The sequence below is a fragment of the Camelina sativa genome, chromosome 1 (assembly GCF_030686135.1).
Source record: "Camelina sativa cultivar CO46 ecotype springtype chromosome 1, ASM3068613v1".
NCBI lineage: Eukaryota > Viridiplantae > Streptophyta > Magnoliopsida > Brassicales > Brassicaceae > Camelina > Camelina sativa.
Window position 1 is genome coordinate 23,568,758 of NC_141880.1, and position 12,689 is coordinate 23,581,446.

General features: G+C 43.7%; 1 non-coding gene across 4 annotated transcripts; it reads left to right on the top strand.

The window, feature by feature from the left end:
* The first annotated feature begins 2,611 nt into the window (after positions 1 to 2,611).
* Positions 2,612 to 4,696, top strand: LOC104699847 (uncharacterized). Of its 4 annotated transcripts, none has more exons than XR_015563657.1 (7): positions 2,612 to 3,097; positions 3,220 to 3,449; positions 3,531 to 3,577; positions 3,834 to 3,897; positions 3,998 to 4,064; positions 4,159 to 4,310; positions 4,398 to 4,696. It is a non-coding gene; the product is annotated as an uncharacterized LOC104699847 (transcript). The 4 variants fall into 4 exon arrangements; XR_015563656.1 differs by having other exon boundaries at positions 3,531 to 3,561; XR_015563659.1 differs by lacking the exon at positions 3,531 to 3,577 and having other exon boundaries at positions 3,220 to 3,484.
* The last annotated feature ends 7,993 nt before the right edge of the window (positions 4,697 to 12,689 follow it).

A 12,689-nucleotide genomic window follows, 5' to 3' on the forward strand; every position in this document is an offset into this window, starting at 1 on the left:
AGAATGGACTCAGAAATGAAGATATGGTGGCTTAATGAAATTTTTGTATATGCAAACTTTAGTATAATTTTGAATGTTTGTAGTACCAAATACAATGGTCTAAACGAAAGTACATTTATGGGGTACATTTATGAAACATATATTTGATAATACAACTCAAACAAAAAGTTCCTATCTACACAAAAATCCTATCATTCATTTCTCCCTTTTTTTTGTATGCATATTAGCACTGTATAAAATTGGTCGCTGCAGCTATATTTGGTGTTTGATTATACACCAAATTGACTTGGTTCTTTGTTGACTTTCCTTATATGAGATGAATTCTCTGCATCGGAACTGGAGAACAAAGTAGAGAGAATAAGATTGTGTTCCATGTAAAAGTTAGAAGTTTAGAACCAAAAAGCTTATAATAGTCTCACTTGAATATCAAAAGAAAATTATACAATGTGATTTCATCAAAGGAAATTATCTCAAGCTTAGTCCTAGCTTACCTATGATCACAGGTCAATTAAAACCTAATGTGCACTCAACCACGATCTAGTGGTGTCGTCGTAACACTTCAGGGTCGAATCCACAGAGACCAAACAATGCACTATGAAATTGTAAAGATCGAATATAGCTAAGGCAAAAGAGGAAGTTTCTGTTTCAAGTAACCAATTAAAAACGGAAAGTAAATAAGGGTTTTCAATTCAAGGAAAGATATTGGGCGTAGGGAATCAGTTAGGGGATACAACCACAAACTTAGATGATAGATTGGGAAAGCATTAGACACCGTTCTTGAACTCAAATCACAAATGTAAACCTAAGTTCTCTTCCAGCAACTCAACAACACTTTTGGTGCCACGATGAATTAAACCTAAGATCTTAATCTAGGTGATCAGTCTAGCTTAAGCATTAAGAAAAACAATAGGTGAAGAACAATAAAGATCAACCCCAAATCTAACAAACTAAGTTTAGAGAATCATAAATCCCTTTTGAAACTCGAAACCCAACAGATAAACTACTCAGACATAGAAACAAAAGAACACAAATCAAAGATGAGTAAAACATAATTGAATTGCAAAGAGAATTAAAAGGGTTCAGAATTCTTCTCCAAAGGGTTAGAAATGATTAGAGATCTTCTCCCAAAGCTTACAAGTACTCAAAACTTGCGTAGAATAAAACTTGTCTTTTAGAGGTCGAGCCTCGTGCTTAAATATTAAAATAAAACCCTAAAAGTCGGTTTAAAACGTAAAAAGAAAGATTTCTTCGGGAACGGGACTAGTCGATCTCGAATGAGGATCAGTCGATCTCGGATGTTTTTCTGCGTTTGCTCCATCTGCTTGCTAGTCTGATCAGTCTTCACTTAATTCAGCTCCAAATGCATGCTTTCATCCCCAAAACACTTAGTTTCCTTCCAAAGTAACTTAGAACCTGGACAGACTTACAAAAGACTCTAAAAGCACACTTGGACTTATCAAAAGACTCAAAACAAGTGTAAAAACTATGGTTAAAATCCTATAAAACGCAGACACATTAATTCCCTCGGACTTGAATCTTTGGTTGTCCTCAAACGAGAACAGACAAAAACTCAGGAACAGAGAAAGGTTTGAAAATGGAAACTCACATATTCTTGGGAACATCTTCTTTGCACTCTTCATCACATCAAATTAAGTACTACTTTTTGTACTCTGCCTATGATTAGGATCAACACTCCCTACTCTGAACTCCACAACATTAAAGAACCTTCAACATTCCCATTATTGTCTCTCTAAATCAGATTAGTTAAAATGTGCAGTCTCGATCACTAAACTTATTGACTCTTTCAACCTTTTAATGCCCAAGACTTCCTTCATATGCTCCCTTTCCTCTCTCTTTTCTCACTTTCAAAGGATTGATTTCTCCCTAATTTTTTAGGGTATCATTTTTTTTTATCAATCCTTTGCTATTTTCTTGTGGACAGGTTTTCATGAATTCCGAAGGATGCACGGGTTTACGCACAACCCTCGGTTCACTTCTTTATTACCTATATCATCTTCTTCTTCTTTCTTTCTTCTTTACTTTTTTTTTTATTAAGTATTGAAGGGAAGAGAGGGGGAGCATACTTTGCAAGGAGATGCATGTCTTGTATTGCTTAAGGGAGAGTCTTGTTCGATGTATACCAAGTCCCAAGGCAAGAATTTCAATCCGGTAAAGTCTTTTCAAAGCTAGAGACAACATCGGATTAGCTTAATGTTTTCTTCGTCGAGGGTCTTTTGGGGCGTGTTGAGTCTTCTCATGTTCATTCCAAGCTTCATTATAAAATCAAAAGTACTAAAATAATCATAAGAGTGTTAGATCAAAGCAAAATATTCCTAGAAAAGCTTATAGTTTCCACACATTTTCTTTTATGTTTTGGACTTGACAAAATGACTCAAATAAAAGAGAAATCAAAGAAAACAACTAAAGAAAATGACATTCATAACTTGGAGAAATCTCTCCCCCCAACTTATTTCACACTGTCCTTGTATGAATATTACAATAAATATAGATATTGATAGCATAAAAATATATCACGTTTTTCGGAAATACTATAGTAAATAAAATTCTCGAAATTGTACTATATAATAGCATTTTAAAAACGCTATACCTCAAATAAGTAAGCGGAAAACTAAAATTGGCTCCGCAAACCTAGATTTTTTGATAAAGGGGTAACATGTAGCTAAATTTTTTTGGTTTTGCGTCTAAGTGTCGAATGTAAAAGATAGAAAACGTTTATTATATTATTTTATAACAAAAAGAAGGTCTGAGTCTGTGTCTCTTCCTATGTGCATCTCAGATCCATTTTTTACAACCCAAATTCTTCTCCTTTAGCTCTTCCTTTCAGAAACAACAGTTGCCTCCGGAATCGTCTCTTTCTCGCCGGCGCTGCTCGATGTGAGTGAGAATTCAGCAACACTTCATCACTCAATCAATCTCCGAAATCCGAAATCGATCTCCGTCTCTTCCCATAGTTTCAGCATCATTGAGAAGCAACATAGAAGCAGCCACAACAACGAACGAGAAGAGAAACCAATTCGGTTTCGGATTTGAATATCATCTCCAGATCGAGAAGAGAAATTGGTTACCGTCGGAGAAGGTTTGTTGGCTCTGCCTCTCTTTCCCCCTTTGAATCTGGGTTTGGAATTAGAATTTCTAGTTGTGCTTTGGTTAACTTCTTATTTAGAGGCTTCACGAGTTTAACTTCTTCTTTGGACGAAGGTGGGTCGTGCCTAGAATCGAACGGTGGTGATGCTACAGCTGTCGCCACGAAGCCCAAAGGAGATGGAGAGGACCCGGAGCAACCAAGGGTTTGAGATGGGTTAAACTCTGCTATTGTTAGGGAAAAGCCTAATGTTAAGCATGCACAGATGTTGCTGGGCTTGAAAGTGCTAAACAAGCGTTAAAGGAAGCTGTGATTTTGCCTGTCAAGTTTCCACAGTTCTTCACCGGTGAATGTTTCTACTTTCAATTTGGATTCGTCCATGTAATTTGATTTACTTCTATTGATCAATCTTACTTGTTATGATTAGGAAGAAGATCATATATGAACCCGTTAGACGGGTAAGCAAATCGTTGGGTCTGATTTCACTCTCTCTAAGCTATAATCCAAATTCATGGTCTCTTGTGTTCGTTTTTTTTGTCTCGAATTCATTAGCCATGTTGTATTTAAGTAGCTTTTGTCTTTCCTCTAGACTCCGATTAAATTTGCAGGAAGAATATCAGATTTGTGAAAGAATGGAGTTGCAGATCCCATCTATCAGTTATCAGACTTTATCTCTTAAAGGCTCCATTGGTTTGCTGATTTTGTTGTTTTCCTTGGTTTATTTTTACAGACCGGAAGAGCTTCGTGTGCCCTTTGAGACTTGGTTCCCCATTGGTCATGAGTTTTCATTCTGTGTACGTTTAAGTTTATAATGACTGACTTTTTGCTTTAATCTTTACACTATCATATATGTTGGATGAGTTTTTGTTCTAATTCCCCTGCACTTTTTATTAGTTATAGGGACACAAGAGTTACGTACCTAATATGATTAGTGGAGCATCTCAAGTAGACATTGGTGCTGGTTAGTTGGATGATGTATTAATTTCTGTTCTGATTGATTTATCTTCTCTGGTAGGAGGCCTATTAATTTCAATACCCATGTCTCTCTGTTATAGGTGATTTCAGCTCTAAAAGGTGAATTTGAAACAGGATATGAGAGTGGGCGGACACTTTAACATGTTCAACTTGCCAAAACTTTGGTTGTGTGGAAGCTGATTGTTGTTGTGAACAAGATGGATGATCCAACTTTAGGCCGGTCGAAAGAAAGGTAATTACATTAACCTTTTGAATTCTTTTCATTGATGATTTAATATATTCTTCCATAGATCTTTGTACTTGTGTAAATTCTACGCAGGTTTGATGAAGCAAGAGCAGAGGTTGTGAGAGCATAACTGGTGGAGCTCATTGAGAGATACGCAGCGGGGGAATCTGTTAGTGTAAGATGTAGTAACTAGCTTGGCTAAGGCATTTGAAGACAGCAAGAAGAGTCTCTAGGTTCCTGTTTTTGCTTATTCTGGATTTGTAATGTTAGGTTAAGACTTATTTTCAGACTTGTAATGTGTGTAGTGTATTGTAGTTGAAATTTTCAAGATGATATGTACTGTATTTTGAGGCTTCTATAAAGTTTTATTTATATATCATTTTTTTGCAAAAGCTGTCTATTAATTATACATATATAATATAAATCATGGATATTAAGCAATAAGCAGGCTACCAAAAAATATATTATTGCAATAATATATAGCTACTGTTGACAAAATAATAGTCCAAATATTTTGTTAATATTAATTATAATATGGGAAATAAAAAATGCTACTAGTAATCTTATTATAGCGATAATATAACGCTATTATACAAAGAAAATTAATAGCATAGTGAAAAACGCTATTGTATGTGTCTCCTCTAAAATAGCACCGGCAAAAACAGCGTTTACGAAATCGCTATCAAAACGATATAATAGCGTTTTCGTGTGCTAAGAATATGCATATTTCTTGTAGTAGAAAGCAAAACCAAGAAAGAGGAACTTCCGACAAAAGAAAGGAAATAGAAAAATCCTAGAAAAGAGGAAAAAGTGTAACCCGTGGTCAATCAGCGGTCTAGCGGAAAGGTGAGGAAGTCGCAGAATAATCAGAGTGGAGACTCTCAGTAGCTGCGTAATCGGCATCACTGGCAGCAGTAGGATTCAATGGTGGTGGTGCAAAACAAGATGGCGCAATTCGCTGAAGCCAAGTAGCCAGTCGCGTGAGAAGCAAGTTGTTCTTCCTCTGGGTGTCGTAAACCCACCTCTCACCTGTTTAGGCGAGTCAGCAGCAAATTGGCTCACATCAAAGGGAGGAAACGGTGGAAAGGAGCGATCTGGATGTGAGGAGTCGGAGGCAACTGCAGGCTGTGTGCTGCGTTTGGGCATGCGGGAAACATGTTTGCGCCCCTCCATCCAAGCAACCTCGTCAAAGTCGCATAGTGCTAAAACAAGAGGTTCAAAGGCGATGTTCTCCGTTTTGCAAAGTGAAGTACAGGAAGGCATAGGAATCCTCATGTAGCGAAGGTTACCAGCTTTGTCCTGAAATCTGTAGACGAAGTTGTGACGCACAAGAATCTCACTGGTGAACATATATTTGAGGTCAAGGAAGTTCTTCTTTGTAATACCCGTGAACCAAAATCCGGTTTGAGAGTTGCATCGGTCGATGCAGATGGTGCATTGGTCGATGCAGGTTCAATTTCTGCGTTTTGACTTAAGTTAAACGCTGCCTTTTGGGTTAGGGAAAACCCTTAAGTCGTGTTTTTGTCTCATTCGACGGTTTTGGCCGCTTTTGAAAGAGAACGAAAGAGAGAGAAAGAGTTTTGTGGGTGTTCTTGGTGATTTGTGGAGTTTTGGGGCTGTTCTTGTGGAGATCTGTAGCTGGGATCGTTGTAGGAACTTCCTAGAAGTGTTTTCTTGCGTGTTTATTGTTGAGAATCGTCTTGGCAAAGGTAAGTGCAGGACCATGGCTTATCTAAGCAAGAGAACTCTCTAATTTGCTTGTTATGTGTTGTTAGACTTGTTAGATTGTTATTTGGGACGTTAGGAAGCTTTCTTGTGGCTTGGGATCGATTTTTGTGGTTGTAGGAACAAAGATCCAGCGAGAAGCTTGGGGAAAAACACGATGCTCGGCATTGCATCGGTCGATGCATGTGAGAGTGTCGGTCGATGCAAGTGCATCGAGCATCGGTCGATGCAGTGAGAGTGTCGGTCGATGCAGTGAGAGTGTCGGTCGATGCATCCCTATGTGGTACCTAATATGACTCTAGGGTTTTTGGGTTATGTCGAGCATGTGTCGGTCGATGCAGTGAGAGTGTCGGTCGATGCAAGTGCATCGAGCATCGGTCAATGCAATCCTGTGTGGGTCGATGCATCCCTATGTGGTGTCGGTCGATGCATGTTGGTGTCGGTCGATACAGAGTCCTGGTTTGTCATTTGTTGTTTGTTGATTGTTGTTTGATGGTTAGAGATGACTCTATTACTTGTGTGTATAGCCCAGTTGATGGGAGGATTGCCTTTCTGACTGTTTATTAAATACTCATGCATTGCAATATGTGTTTGTGGTGTAGGTAAAGGCAAAGTGTGATCGTGGAATCAGGGCGATGAAGAAGAGGATGTTCTAGTGGTTCGCTTGGTTGTCTGGCTTCTGTTAGGTTGCTAGAGTTGAGTCCTAGAATGTTGTTTAGGATTGCTGGTTCTCTGTTTTATGTTGTTTGGATCATTAGTTTATGATTTGGAATTAATATTGGCTATTTATATTTATTGGATTTTTATTGGTTATTAATAATTGATATTCCGCTGTTGGTTGTGATTGTGATTAGGTGGGCTAGTGGGTATGGGACCACTAGTTGTCGTTTATTATTATATTATATTTATTATTTATTATTTAAAAAAAAAATGGGTCGGGTCGTTTCAGTTTGGTATCAGAGCCCTTACGGTTCTAGGTTTGGGTTCACTAGGTTTCTGTTGTGATGTTTGGGATTGCATGTCTTGATTGATTATGTGAGTTAGTCAATTGTGTGTGGCATGGAGTCGTAGAACATCCTCATCGAGCCTACTGTGTGATTCCATGGTGAGTTTATGTTTCTGCGATATGTTTAATTGTTTGCTTAGCCTTCTGTTCATGGTAGTGCAGATGGTTAGAGTTGGTGCTGTTGCTGGTCGTGGTCATGGTAGGGGCAGAGTCCCAGAGGTTAGTGAGACCGAGGACCAGAGTGTGACAGCAGAGGGTGTTGGCGAGTCGCAGGGGGTCCAGGAGGATTTCATGAGTGTGGCTGGAGTGGGCGGTGTTGATGCTCCAGTGGCCGGTGATGCTAGGGTTCCAGGTGTGGGATTTCCAGCGGGAGGAGTCCCTGGTACCGACTTTGCGGCTATACTAGCACAGTTGTTGGCGCGGTTACCACCAGTGGTACCGGCGCAGGCTCAGGTAGTGCCACCAGTGGTGGCGGAGGAGCGGCAGCCAGTGGCTGCGGATGTGGGAGTCCATTCTCGTTATATCAGCATGCTGACAGAGATGGGCCGTATTCATACCGAGCAGTTTTCGGGAGGTACAGATCCTACTGCGGCGGATGTGTGGAGGACGAGTGTGGAACGTAACTTCCACACTCGTCTTCCACATTTGATTGGTGATGCTCAGGTGTGGTGGAGATCAGTGGCTGCTAGGAGAGTGCAGAGGGAGATGACTTGGGCTGACTTCGTCTTGTAGTTCAACCGCAAGTATTTTCCTAGAGAGGCATTGGATCGGTTGGAGGTGCAGTTCCTTCAGTTGTCTCAGGGGACACGGTCAGTGCGGGAGCTGGACTTGGACTTCAGTCGATTGCTTTGTTATGGGGGCCGGGCTATGGAGTCTGAGGAGGCCCAGATCAGGAGGTTTATGAGGGCTCTTCGTGATGACTTGAGGGTCCATTGTAGAGGACGTAGCTATGCTACGCGTGCAGAGCTGGTTGAGACTGCAACAGAGATTGAGCAGGATATCCGGGCACAGTCAGTGGCGGTTAGTCCAGCGGTTCAGCCTAGTAGGGCTCAGCATCATGGAGATTCTAGCAGGGGCGGCAAGCCTATGCAGGGAACCAAGAGGAGGTGGGAGGCTACGCAGACGCAGAGTGGTGCTGGTTGCTTCAAGTGTGGGAGCAAGGATCACAAGTTTGCTAGCTGTCCCAAGAGGAGTGCTCCGACGGTAGGGCCTCGAGTATGCTATCATTGCAGGGAGCCAGGGCACATCAGTCCCAAGTTGCAGCCGGCAGCAGTGGCAGCGTTGCAGCAGGTGCAGCCTGGAGGTCAACAGGTGGCACGGATTGAGCAGGCGCCACCGGTTTACACGACTGCAGAGACTGGTGGAACCAGTGCTGGGGCGATCACAGGTATAATTTCTGGTACTCAAACTTTGTGAATTTTAGTAGGTTCAGATTTTATGTTTTCCTGTGATAAAGTGTTAGGTTCTCAACACATAAGGCTTGTGTAGGGACCTTGTTGGTGGGCGGGTTTAAGTCCCACGTTATGTTTGATTCTGGAGCTTCTCATAGCTTCATTACTCCGGGGAGCGTACTGGAGTTGTCAGAGTTGCGGGAGGCAAGTTCCTGAGAGTTATTGGACGAGTTAGGGGAGTTGATATTCAGATCGCAGGAGAGTCATGGCTAGCGGATTTGCTTATCAGTCCAGTGGAGTTGTATGATGTTATTCTCAGGATGGATTGGTTGCATCGGCATATGGTGCATTTAGATTGCTATCAGGGTAGAGTGGAGTTTGAGCATCCAGGAGGGAAGTTGGTTTTTCAGGGTATTAGACCGACTTTGGGGAGTCTCGTGATCTCGGCCATTCAGGCTGGGAAGATGATCGAGAAGGGCCGTGAGGCTTATTTGGTTACTATATCTATGCCAGAGTCAGTGGGGAAGTCTACGTTTAGCGGTATTCCGGTAGTGGAGGAGTTTGAGGATGTGTTTCAGTCTTTGCAGAGATTACCACCATCTCGGTCGGATCCTTTTACTATTGAGCTGGAACCGGTTACGACGCCGTTATCCAAGGCTCCTTACAAAATGGCTCCAGCAGAGATGGCAGAGCTGAAGAAGCAGCTAGAGGATTTGTTGAGTAAGGGATTCATCCGTCCGAGTGTATCACCATGGGGAGCGCTGATGTTATTTGTCAAGAAAAAGGATGGGAGTTTCCGGTTGTGCAATGATTATCGGGGTTTGAACCGGGTTACTGTGAAGAACAAGTACCCTCTTCAAAGGATTGATGAGTTGTTGGATCAGTTGAGGGGTGCTACTTGGTTCTCTAAGGTAGATCTGGCGTCCGGTTATCATCAGATACCGATAGATGAGGCAGATGTGAGGAAGACTGCTTTCAGGATGAGGTATGGGCATTATGAGTTTGTGGTGATGCCTTTTGGGTTGACTAACGCACCAGCAGCGTTTATGAGATTGATGAACAGCGTGTTTCAGGAGTTTCTAGACGTGTCAGTCATTATTTTCATCGACGATATCCTGGTTTATTCTAAGAGTCCTGAGGAGCATGCAGAGCATTTGAGGGCAGTTCTGGAGAAGCTGCGAGAGCAGAAGTTGTTTGCTAAGTTGACCAAGTGTAGTTTTTGGCAGCGTGAGATGGGTTTTCTGGGTCACATTGTTTCTGCAGAGGGGATTTCTGTAGATCCGGAGAAGATTTAGGCTATTAGGGATTGGCCTAGACCGCATAATGCCACAGAGATCAGGAGTTTCCTTGGTCTGGCAGGTTACTACAGGAGATTTGTACAGGGTTTTGCGAGCAGAGCACGTCCGTTGACTAAGTTGACAGGAAAGGATGTTCCTTTTGTGTGGTCACAAGAGTGTGAGGAAGACTTTGAAAGCCTTAAGGAGATGTTGACTACTATGCCAGTGTTAGCTTTACCTGAGCAGGGAGAACCCTATGTGGTTTATACGGATGCATCTAGAGTTCGTTTGGGTTGTGTGTTGATGCAGCATGGGAAGGTGATTGCCTACGCTTCGCGGCAGTTGCGGAAGCATGAAGGCAACTATCCTACTCATGATTTGGAGATGGGTGTTGTAGTTTTTGCCCTGAAGATTTGGAGTTCTTATCTTTATAGTGCAAAGGTACAAGTGTTTACAGATCGTAAGAGCCTGAAGTATATATTCACTCAGCCAGAGCTGAATTTGAGGCAGAGGTGGTGGATGGAGCTTGTGGTAGATTATGATTTGGAGATAGCCTATCACCCTGGTAAGGGTAACACGGTTGCAGACGCTCTGAGTCGGAAGAGGGTAGCTTCGGCTTAGGAGCAGGAGATGGAGTCTCTGGTTGGAGAGATCAGTGCTTTGACCTTCTGTGCTGTTTCACAGGAACCGTTGGGTTTGGAAGCAGTAGATAGAGCAGATCTTCCGAGTAGGGTGCGGTTGGCTCAGGAGAAGGATTTGGGAGTGGTGAATGCCTCTAAGGATGTGGATTCAGAGTATCAGGTCTCAGATAATGGTACTATCTTGGTGCACGGTCGGGTTTGCATGCCTAAGGATGAGGAGTTGAGGCAGGAGATTCTGAGAGAGGCTCATGCGAGCAAGTTTTCTATTCATCTAGGAGCGACTAAGATGTACCGTGACCTCAAGAGGTACTATCACTGGGTCGGGATGAAGAAGGATGTGGCTAGTTAAGTTTAGAGGTGCGATGTGTCTCAGCTAGTGAAGGCTGAGCATCAGGTTCCTGGCGGTTTACTGAAGAGTCTACCCATTCTTGAGTGGAAGTGGGATATGATCACTATGGATTTTGTGGTAGGATTGCCAGTGTCACGGACCTTTGATGCTATTTGGGTCATTGTGGACCGGTTGAGTAAGTCAGCACATTTTCTGGCCATTAAGAAGACTGATGGAGCAGCGGTCTTGGCTAAGAAGTATGTGAGAGAGATAGTCAGATTGGATGGGGTGCCAGCGAGCATTGTGTCTGATAGGGATTCTAAGTTCACTTCGGTGTTCTGGAAGGCATTTTAGGCAGAGATGGGCACTAAGGTGCATATGAGTACAGCTTATCATCCCCAGACTGATGGACAGTCAGAGAGGACGATCCAGACGCTGGAGGATTTGCTAACGATGTGTGTGTTGGATTGGGGTGGCCATTGGGCAGATCACCTGAACCTGGTAGAGTTTGCTTACAACAACAGTTATCAGGCGAGTATTAAGATGGATCCTTATGAGGCTTTGTATGGGAGACCATGTCGTACACCGTTATGCTGGACTCAGGTGGGGGAGAGGAGCATGTTTGGTGCTAGTTTTGTTCAGGAGACCTCAGAGAAGATTCGGGTTCTCCAGCTGAACATGACGGAGGCTCAGGATAGGCAGAGGAGTTATGCTGATAGGAGGAGGAGAGATCTTGAGTTTCAGGTAGGAGACAAAGTGTATCTCAAGATGGCCATGTTGCGGGGTCCAAACAGGCCACTGTCAGAGACTAAGTTTAGTCCGAGGTACATGGGTCCGTTCAGAGTGATTGAGCGGGTGGGACCGGTAGCATATAGCCTGGAGTTGCCTGAGGGTATGCGTGCGTTTCACAAGGTGTTCCACATTTCTATGTTACGGAAGTGTCTCCGTGAGGGAGAGCAGGTGTTGGTTGGAGCGGGAATGGTGTATTCCAGCTCCATCTCTCTTGTTTACTCGGTCGCTTGGGGTGGTTGGTTGTGTGACTGAGTAACAAGATGAGGTGGTGCTCGGGGTACAAAGTTTCCGTGAGGCTGGGTTTTGGGGAAAGTTTCCTAAAATAGAAGTTTCCAAAAGTGGAAAGTTTCCAAAAATGGAAAGTGCTAAGTATGAAAAGTTTTACGGGAGTTAGAATTTGTCCACTTTAGCGGTGGAGAGACTTGGAGGAGCTTAGGTGGCCTTATTGACAGACAGATGGTCCTTCGGGACAGATGGTCCTTCGGGACAGATGGTCCTTCGGGACAGATGGTCCTTCGGGACAGATGGTCCTTCGGGACAGATGGTCCTTCGGGACAGATGGTCCTTCGGGACAGATGGTCCTTCGGGACAGATGGTCCTTCGGGACAGATGGTCCTTCGGGACAGATGGTCCTTCGGGACAGATGGTCCTTCGGGACAGATGGTCCTTCGGGACAGATGGTCCTTCGGGACAGATGGTCCTTCGGGACAGATGGTCCTTCGGGACAGATGGTCCTTCGGGACAGATGGTCCTTCGGGACAGATGGTCCTTCGGGACAGATGGTCCTTCGGGACAGATGGTCCTTCGGGACAGATGGTCCTTCGGGACAGATGGTCCTTCGGGACAGATGGTCCTTCGGGACAGATGATCCTTCGGGACAGATGGTCCTTCGGGACAGATGGTCCTTCGGGACAGATGGTCCTTCGGGACAGATGGTCCTTCGGGACAGATGGTCCTTCGGGACAGATGGTCCTTCGGGACAGATGGTCCTTCGGGACAGATGGTCCTTCGGGACAGATGGTCCTTCGGGACAGATGGTCCTTCGGGACAGATGGTCCTTCGGGACAGATGGTCCTTCGGGACAGATGGTCCTTCGGGACAGATGGTCCTTCGGGACAGATGGTCCTTCGGGACAGATGGTCCTTCGGGACAGATGGTCCTTCGGGACAGATGGTCCTTCGGGACAGATGGTCCTTCGGGACAGATGGTCCTTCGGGACAGATGG